Source organism: Simochromis diagramma, unplaced genomic scaffold (assembly GCF_900408965.1).
Source record: "Simochromis diagramma unplaced genomic scaffold, fSimDia1.1 OVJJ01000373.1, whole genome shotgun sequence".
NCBI lineage: Eukaryota > Metazoa > Chordata > Actinopteri > Cichliformes > Cichlidae > Simochromis > Simochromis diagramma.
The window spans coordinates 34,803-44,208 of NW_024387066.1; the positions used below are offsets into that span (position 1 = coordinate 34,803).

General features: G+C 41.7%; 1 long non-coding RNA gene across 2 annotated transcripts in view; it reads right to left on the reverse strand.

The window, feature by feature from the left end:
- Window positions 1-933: 933 nt before the first annotated feature.
- The window catches only part of LOC120742134, a 34,885-nt gene continuing 26,412 nt past the window's right edge, over window positions 934-9,406 (reverse strand). For both annotated transcript variants that reach the window (XR_005697775.1, XR_005697776.1), the window contains 2 exons: window positions 8,489-8,544; window positions 934-1,660 (listed from right to left, as the gene is read on the reverse strand). This is a non-coding gene — a long non-coding RNA (uncharacterized LOC120742134). The remainder of the gene's footprint in view (window positions 1,661-8,488; window positions 8,545-9,406) is intronic.

The following is a 9,406-nucleotide window of genomic DNA, read 5'->3' on the forward strand; positions in this document are numbered from 1 at the left end:
ATGCACCAAGGTTCCGGAATGTTCGGAATTCCGGAATGTTCGGAGTTCCGGAATGCACCAGGGTTCCGGAATGTTCGGAGTTCCGGAATGCACCAAGGTTCCGGAATGTTCGGAATTCCGGAATGTTCAGGGTTCCGGAATGCACCAGGGTTCCGGAATGTTCAGATTTCCGGAATGCACCAAGGTTCCGGAATGCACCAAGGTTCCGGAATGTTCAGAATTCCGGAATGCACCAAGGTTCCGGAATGTTTGGAATTCCGGAATGCACCAGGGTTCCGGAATGCACCAAGGTTCCGGAATGCACCAGGGTTCCGGAATGTTCAGAATTCCGGAATGCACCAGGGTTCCGGAATGCACCAAGGTTCCGGAATGTTCGGAATTCCGGAATGTTCAGAGTTCCGGAATGTTCAGAGTTCCGGAATGCACCAAGGTTCCGGAATGTTCAGAATTCCGGAATGCACTAGGGTTCTGGAATGTTCAGAATTCCGGAATGCACCAAGGTTCCGGAATGCACCAAGGTTTCCGGAATGTTCAGAGTTCCGGAATGCACCAAGGTTCCGGAATGTTTGGAATTCCGGAATGCACCAGGGTTCCGGAATGCACCAAGGTTCCGGAATGCACCAAGGTTCCGGAATGTTCGGAATTCCGGAATGTTCGGAATTCCGGAATGCACCAAGGTTCCGGAATGTTCGGAATTCCGGAATGCACCAAGGTTCCGGAATGTTCGGAATTCCGGAATGTTCGGAATTCCGGAATGCACCAAGGTTCCGGAATGTTCGGAATTCCTGAATGTTAGGAATTCCGGAATGTTCAGAGTTCCGGAATGCACCAAGGTTCCGGAATGTTCAGAGTTCCGGAATGCACCAAGGTTCAGGAATGTTCAGAGTTTAGAGTTTAAATCAGAGTTTGTTTGTTTTTTTGTTGTTTTTTTTTATTTAATGAGTGCTGAAAGTTAAGCAACAGCTGTGACAACGAGAGAAGATGGAGCCAATTAGAAACAACTGTGAAAATGTACAATATGTAAGCTAAGAAAGCAAAGTGTAGCAATGTTGCCATCATTTTTGTTATTGTGGTATTTTTTTCAACATTCACTGAAAATCACTTCTCTCATATTTCCTCTTTATTATTTTCATCACTGTTTAAGAAACGTAACAAAGTCTTATAAAGCATCTAAACCAGCATCATGAAGTGATGTTTAAAGATCGCAGCAAGCTTACAGCATCTCTCAACTCAAGAGCAACATTCAAAGTGCACAGGCTGAAGGAAATTATTGATTTTATCACATGCAATTACAATACGCCTTTTCATCTGCATCTGTTTGTATGTACAATGTGTATCGGTTGTTTGTCCCAGCAGTTTACAATACAGAATGTGCATGTCTGTGGGGCTTTCATAAAGATTTCTATTTGCATCGATACGATTGCTTGGATCACAAATTGTTCTAACTTGATTAAAGTCACCAATGATGAAGGTATTCTCGCGCTTACAGTTACCATTATTATCTCTGATGTTCCTGCTTGCTATCAGATCATCACATCCCCCTTGTGGGATCATGTTGATGATATGCTGGTTTTCGAATTTCCGAACACGTCCGTTAGTCATGCAGAGCACAGTGCCAGAGAGCGTCACCAGCAGGAAAATGGAAGTCTTCATTGTATTTCTATAGCAAAAAAGTAAACAGAGAGAATATATAAATCAGTATTATTTCATTTCATTTATTAACTTGTTTATTTTTGTTTCCTAAATGTTAATCGTGCTTAACTATTAGATAGATAGGAAACTCTCTGAAAAGTTATATTGTTTGCAGTGAGTTTATGTATTTGCCAGAGGAAAGATCAGCATCTGCATATCTGACCACTTTGAATCAATTTCTATCTAAACAGAAATCAGTTCAGCTTGCACTATGTCAGTTGTGCAAGAAAATATGTCAAATATCCATACTGTAAAAGTTCACAAAATCAAGATCAAGTCATGTAATGCTCTCCATATGTGGTAAATTATGAAGTCTTCAGTATATGAGGATATTGATATCCGTATAACTGGAGTTATTATAGATTTTCATACATGACATTTCTGAAAAAGGCGAGGGTGTCAGGGTCCCTGTGTCTACCCGGTCATGTGTTTTTTTTTTTTTTTGATTTTGTCCCCGCTCTCTCCCTCCCTCCTTCTCTCACTGCCTGGGCGGAGCTCATCTGTGGGCTCCTGCCCTTGGCCCACGCACCTGTGGCTCATCACCCAACAGTGTTCCAGTCCCCTTATAAGATGGCAGCCCTGTATTTCTCGTCGCTGGACCGTTGCCGACTCTCGTCAGTGTTAACCCCAGCTCAGTTCATTCTCGTGTTTCCCTAGCGATCTTCTTACAGTAACCTTTTGCATCTCTGTGAATAGATTTCCCTGGACCTGCCCCTGTGTTACCTGAGTGATCAAGTGTGTGAGGATTGGAGCGAGCTTTTGTGTTTCTTGTGGAGTGTGAAGAGGAGCGTGGAGCGTGGATGGAGTGAGGACTTTGGAGCATGTGTGTGGACTGCAAGTGTCTTTCCTCCTCCTGTTCGTGTGTGGATTCCCCACTGTGTAAATAGATGTCCTGGTGCTTCTGTAAATAAAAAACCTTTATTGTTCCCTACTCAGAGCCTACGCGTGAGTCCGTTCAGTCCCGTTGTGACAGAGGGTAAGGACGTAAATCGACTGGTAAAGACGGACTGGTAAAGAGTCTGCAGCCGCAGCACCAATCCATCTGTCGATCTCCTGTTCCCTTCGCCGATCACTCGTGAACAAGACTGTGAGTTTTGTAACTTAATAAAAGCAGTAATTTGTTTGCCAGAGTGCCCCTTCCACGTCACACCCTGTTCTTTCCTTCTTGTCTTATATGGAAATTCACTTTGTGTAGCTTTTTGGGAAATTGTTAAACTTCAGGACGATTCTGAACATGCCCCATCGTTTAGCCAGCTCTTTGGAGCTGAGCAGGTTCAGGCCTGTTGTTGTAATTTTTATAAAACGATCTCATTTAAACGAATAATCCAGCTGAAGCTTCAGGCAGCCGTCAGACAGTGAAACACTGCCATCTGCTGGACTCAAATAACACAGACGCTGCTTTGACGGGTGAGGGAATTTCAACAAGTCTGCAACGACTCAAGCATCAAACTACAGAACTATTGTAGCGGACATGGAGCTCTAATGGCTTCATTAACGCAGGTCAGAAAGGATCAAACATATCAATAAATTGTGAAATACAAAAATTACTGTTTCACTGCACACACAAACCTTCTCTTATTAGCACAACACTGCCCAGACCTCAGAGTGTATTCCTTATAGACTATTAAACCTTAGCATGTTATTTTAATGTCTTACAGGTGAAACAGCCAAAAAGTGAAGTTAACTGTAATTTAAAATATTCAGCTACAAAATGCTTTTAGCAAATAGTTTTTTATGACTGCGCTAAAATTCAATACTAGATTTTTGCTGGTCTGATTAAAAGGTTAAATGTAGAAGTTTTGGGATCATATATTAATACTTCCAAAACAATAAAGTTGTTGTAGAGAATCTATGTTCATTATTGTTGCTCATCATGGAAAGACAAAGACATCAGACTCTGCTGAAAAATTTTACACCCTCCTACTCTCTGCACACAGCGGTCTGAGGGATCTTCCAGGATCTAGGATTTTATTTATTTTGTTCTTTTTTGGTCTTACTGGTTAGTAGGTTGTGATTTTCTACCTGTTGATCTCACATTTGGAACATGATTTGCTCTGGAGCAGATTAGGTTCAAAGCATGAGTTGACCTGGCATTATGTCTTGGATTACAAAAAAATCCCACATTAAACCTTGAAGTTAACCAGGTAAGACAGCGTTGTGTTTCACAGTAAAGGCCTCAGAGAGTTGTTGCTAACCAAAGTCTATCTTGTACGGCCACGCAGCATCTAACGACGTTTTGTAACCTGCCACTACGAAGGAGCAGTGAAATGATTGCTGTTTTAGCGCACATACACAGTGTGGTGATCAGTATAAGGACATTAAAGTGATGTTGCAGAAAGCTGCATCTGGTCAGAAGGAAAAAAAAAAAAAAAAAAAAAAAAAAAAAAAAAAAAAAACACGCACACTTGGAAGACTTGGCCAGATTCGCACAAAATGAATGGCTGACAGTGGACAGATACAAGGATGTGGATGGTCACACCCTCGTGCATTAAAGAGGCCGTTCACAAAACCAAACACTCAACAGACACAATAAGACAGCTGGTCAGTTTGCCTCACTAACTCATCTACACAAGGCGTGTTGTAGAAGCAGAGCAGGGCGATATGGCCAAAAATGTTCATCACGATATACATTTGAAAATGTGCGATAACGATATAACTGACACGACACAAAATACTTTACAACTCCACTTCATTTGTGCAAAAAAACCCCATCAATGTATTTTCACTTAAATAAGCAGCTGTTTCATGTGCATTAAAGTTATATAAAAATGTAACAGTGCAAATGCAAATTCCTGGCTGACAGTTTAACCAAAAGGCGTTTCCAGTGGAAACTGGCCGACATATCCTCAGCACAACCATGTATAATATCCACAAAACTTAAAAAGAGGTTAAACAAACACACAATACAGTAATATTATGTTGAAGCACAGTAATAATAATAATGGATTGGATTTATATAGCGCTTTTCAAGGCACCCAAAGCGCTTTACAATACCACTATTCATTCACTCTCACATTCACACACTGGTGGAGGCAAGCTACGGTTGTAGCCACAGCTGCCCTGGGGCAGACTGACAGAAGCGAGGCTGCCATATCATGCCATCCGGCCCCTCTGGCCAACACCAGTAGGCAAGTAGGGTAAAGTGTCTTGCCCAAGGACACAACAACCAGGACAGAGAGCCCAGGGATCGAACCGGCGACCTTCCGGTTACAGATGCGATTTCCAACCCCCTGAGCCACGGTCGCCTGTACGTATCATTCCGCGAGGCTCCTGCCTACGATAGCCATAATGCTCCAACAATCCATCAAGCGGTGTGGCTTCGTAGCTTAGCAAAGTCGTAATAAAACATTTGACAGATTTTCGAGCGCCGTGTACATAAAATCATTTCGAGGTACCTGAAAGTCATGTCAAAAAAAAAAAATCAGCAAACACCTGACACAGGACCTGAAAGACGCACTCGGTCCTTCAGTTGATCCATCTAGTGTTCACCAAAGCCTCATCTCATGGTGTCAGTGAAGGGTGGCTGTCAAGAAGCCATTATTAAGGAAGGGAACAGGGAGAAAAGGCTGAGGGATGCCAAATTACACAAGAACTGGACTGAAAATCAGTGGCAGCAGGTCTGATGGAGTGATGAACCAAAATTTGACATTTCTGGTTCAAATTGTGGTAATATGTCTACAACCACCTGTAAACTACTGTACAGCTCTGTCATAGTTTGGGTCTGCATTTCAGCCAGGGTGTTGGGGATTTCGTCAAAATTGATGGAATTATGAAAAGTACCACCAGACTTTGATGCACCATGCAATACCATCTGGAAAACGTCTGATCGGCAGCAGCTTACTAAACACATCGAAACACCATCATTCATGGACTGACCTGAGCCGTGTGGGATCATCTCGGCAGAGAATGGAACAAAACGGCAGCTGATATCGAAAGAAGAGCTCTGAATGTCCTTAAAGAAGCTCGGAGAACTATTCCTGAAGACTACTTAAAGGAATTCCAAAGAAATGTGCCTAAGAGAGTTCAGGGCGTGCTGAAGATAAAGATGCTCAAGCTCATTATATCAACTCTGTATGACGCCTTTTATATTGTATTTTCATGTAAACTTTTCAAATTTAAACTGTTGCACCCGTTTCCCAGCAAGTTATATGTTAGAATTAAGGTGTGGCTCAAACTTTTGCACAGTCCTACATTTCACATCTATAAAATGATTTGGCACCTGATAAACCTTTAAAAGCACTGACCTGCCTCTCCAACTATCTGTTTTAAACAACCAGCAGTTGTGTTGCGTTTTCGTCAGGTTAGTGGCTCAGACCTAAAACAGCCCAACATTATCTCTAATTCAGGTCTGGACCCAAGCTGACCCATTAAAGTACGTGGTACTCCTTTTATTTGTACTTGTGTACTCAGGCATAAATTAGACTTTTCAGGTACAAACTAAATAACACAAAGAGGAGCTCTTATAAAACAAGAGTGAGAGGCCCACTGCAAGAAGATGTACACCCAAGTGCTGAGATTGTAAAGATGAAAAGTGAGCAGAGGAAAATGAGTGTTTCAGGAGAACGAGGCGGTTTCCTCTTTTCCCATCTGGCAGCCTCACAGCGGGGAGTTATGAGGTAGCCCCAACTAGAGCAGGGCGATATGGCCAAAAATATTTATCAAGATATATGTTTGAAAATTTGCGATAACGATATAACTGACGATATAATTGATGCGAGACAAAATATAACTCCACAACATTACTAGCGCCACAAGACAACCTTCCATTTATTTTCACTTAAACAAGAAGCTGGTTTTTATGTACATCAAAGCTTTATAAAAATTTAACAGTGCAAATGCAAATTCCTTGCTGAAAGTTTAACCAAAAGGCATTTCCAGTAGAAATGGGCTGACATATCCTGAGCATAACCATGTATAATATCCACTGAAGTTAAAAAGAGGTGCTTTGCAACATTAAACTGCAGTGTGCAGTACGTATTTTTCGGACCATGAGGTGCACAGGATTATAAGGCACATTAAGCGAAACAAAGCAGTCAGATAAATCAAACTTTATTAAACTCATTCTTCTTGCTTCCTCCACTTCTGTACCATTGATTCATTAATGTTGAATTCTCTGGCAGCTGTTCTATTCCCATGTTGTTGCAGTATATTAATGACTAACCTTGTATTGTGGATGGATTATCTCAGTTGTTCTCCTGACTGAAGTTTGGTCCGTTTACAGCATCCTGCCATGCGATTGCATTTGTCTCTAACCATGAGGAACCTTCACGTTAACTTTTATAAGTGGAAAAATGTTAATGTTCGTCCTCCAGCTTCTCTGTTTATGTTATGCTAACATAGCTGTGTCGCTAGCAATCACGTAGCACATCATTATATACCAGCTAGCCCAACTTCAGTAACCCTACAAACGTCACTGCTGTTTAGTTTTCTGTCTTCATTTATGTTGGAAGTGATAGCAGAGCTGTACGTTTGATTTTTTTCCAGAAATCTCTCAGTCAAAACATGAAATATCATGCTTAGGTAACTAGCGAAACTAGCGAGCTAACTTCCGCTAGCTTCCTGCTAACTTCTAACTCCGTTAAATGTAATACATTTTGTTTTCATGGATGCCTGGAAGTTAAACTTCATAGTTACACCTGGTAAAGCAGCAATGCTTATCGTTTTATTAAAGATGAAAGAATTTAGACAGTTTTTAACTCTCAGTGATGATGTGTGCGTTTGACCTGAAGAGGGGGGTTTAGGACCCAGATTACTCCCAGATTTAAGAGCATCTTAGTCCGACAAATACGACAATAACGACGGCCGCTTGCATGTTCTGCAAAAAAAATGTGCTTTGTCGTGTATCTGACGGACAAACACCAAACCAGTTCCACATCACTGAAGTTGCTCCATTTTTACAAACCAATTCTGGTTCATCTGTTTCACTCAACAATCGGCCATGTGTGTATGAGAACAAAGGCACTGCGCATGCGCGTTTTACTTATATTCTATCGCGATATTTCATTTTCCTATCGTTGCCTAACATTATACCGGTATTACCGTGAACGGTATAATATGGCCCAGCCCTAGCCCCAACCTACCTCACATCTCCCCGCTGTGCAAGAACGAGCTCAGCAACACAAGCATCCTCTCTCTTTCGCGAGTGCATACGTGCACATCGACAGTGCTGCATGCCGATGAACCCATTTTCTTGGAGCACCTACACAAGCTGCAATATACAGATCATGTTTCACAGCGCTACAGCGAGAAGCAAACACCTCCCTCTGTTTGTGCTTCATTCTAGCTTCGCCCTTCTCTTCCCAACCACACACACCAACACCTTCCTCTTGTCAATTTTATTTTAATCCTTAACATAAAGACAGCAATAAATTAGGATAATCAAACCTGATTTATTACCTCCTGCACCCCTACAAGAACTGTGGGTAATTTGGTCTCACAAAATGCAGCGCACAGACACACTAAGTTCTCCTCCTGCCTTCAGCCCAACCGTTGAGCGCGATGACAAATAGAGCCGCAGAATTTTGCTGCTGTGTAATTAAATTGAGACGTGGGGTCAAAATTCCCACCTAGATTGAGTGAGATGAAATAGAAATCGGCTCTCCTCTAACTGACTTTATAGAAATAATTACAGAAGCTGCATTTATAACTGTTATTAAATAACAGCAGCACACGAGAACTAAAGTGTAATCCCAGCACATTTCGCTTCGCTTGCACTGATTCTTTAGAGATGACGACCGTGGTGGGTAATTAAGGGCAAACAATATACAAGTCGCGTGAAAAATGGAGGCTGCATTACCTTTCCAAAGCTTCCTTTCCCGATGGCCCGCAGTATCTGGAAGTGGTCAAAGTTTACTGTGGAGAAAATGAGAAGCAGTTAGTGAGAACGTGTCAGTTTGAGCTGAGCTATAAAACAGGGAACATGACATGTACAGCACTGTGCAAAAGTCTTGAGCCATCCCTCATTTGCTTCCAGGGATCCGGACTTCCCTGTAATCTTTAAAGTGGTATTAAGGAATAGCTCTCCAGGCTTTTTAAAGTGTTTCTGATTTTTAATCCAGGGCTTGTATTTGACCACTTTTTGTCTGTTAAGACCCTTCACACTAATCTCTGAAACATTCAAACATAAACAGACACCTAAGTCACGGAAAGGACCAGAAAACTTAACAAAGAACCAATTTTAAATTGTATCTGTACACATTTACTTGCAGCCTACTGCAAAAAAACAAAACCCCACATCATTTGTTCTCACTTCTTTAGTTGAAGAATGCAGTTAATAACACCGTTAACACAGACTGACCTGGCAAAACACGAAAAAATAAGGGGGTGGTTCAAGACTTTTGCTCGGTACTGTATGAGAAATGCAAATGTGCACTTCACAATGTATCGCTGCACTTCGGCAGTACTGTGCAGATTAAATGTTTTTTCCTTCCCGATGCATGTGAAAGGTTAAGACTTACATCTCCAAATGTACTGGAACTGATTTGAACCAGAGGACTCAGCCACACTGTTACTATGTACTGCATAAACACGTTTACCGATGAAGGTAAAGCAGACGCTGTCCTGACTGTGTGGCTAAATTTTGTGCTGAAAGCATCAAATCAATTGAATATGATTAACTTGCTATGAGAGGTTTTTACTCCAAGTGTGACTTTTTCTGGCTTCATACACCTTTCAGGGTCAAATTCAAGCACTTTGTAAGCACGTTTAATGTCCA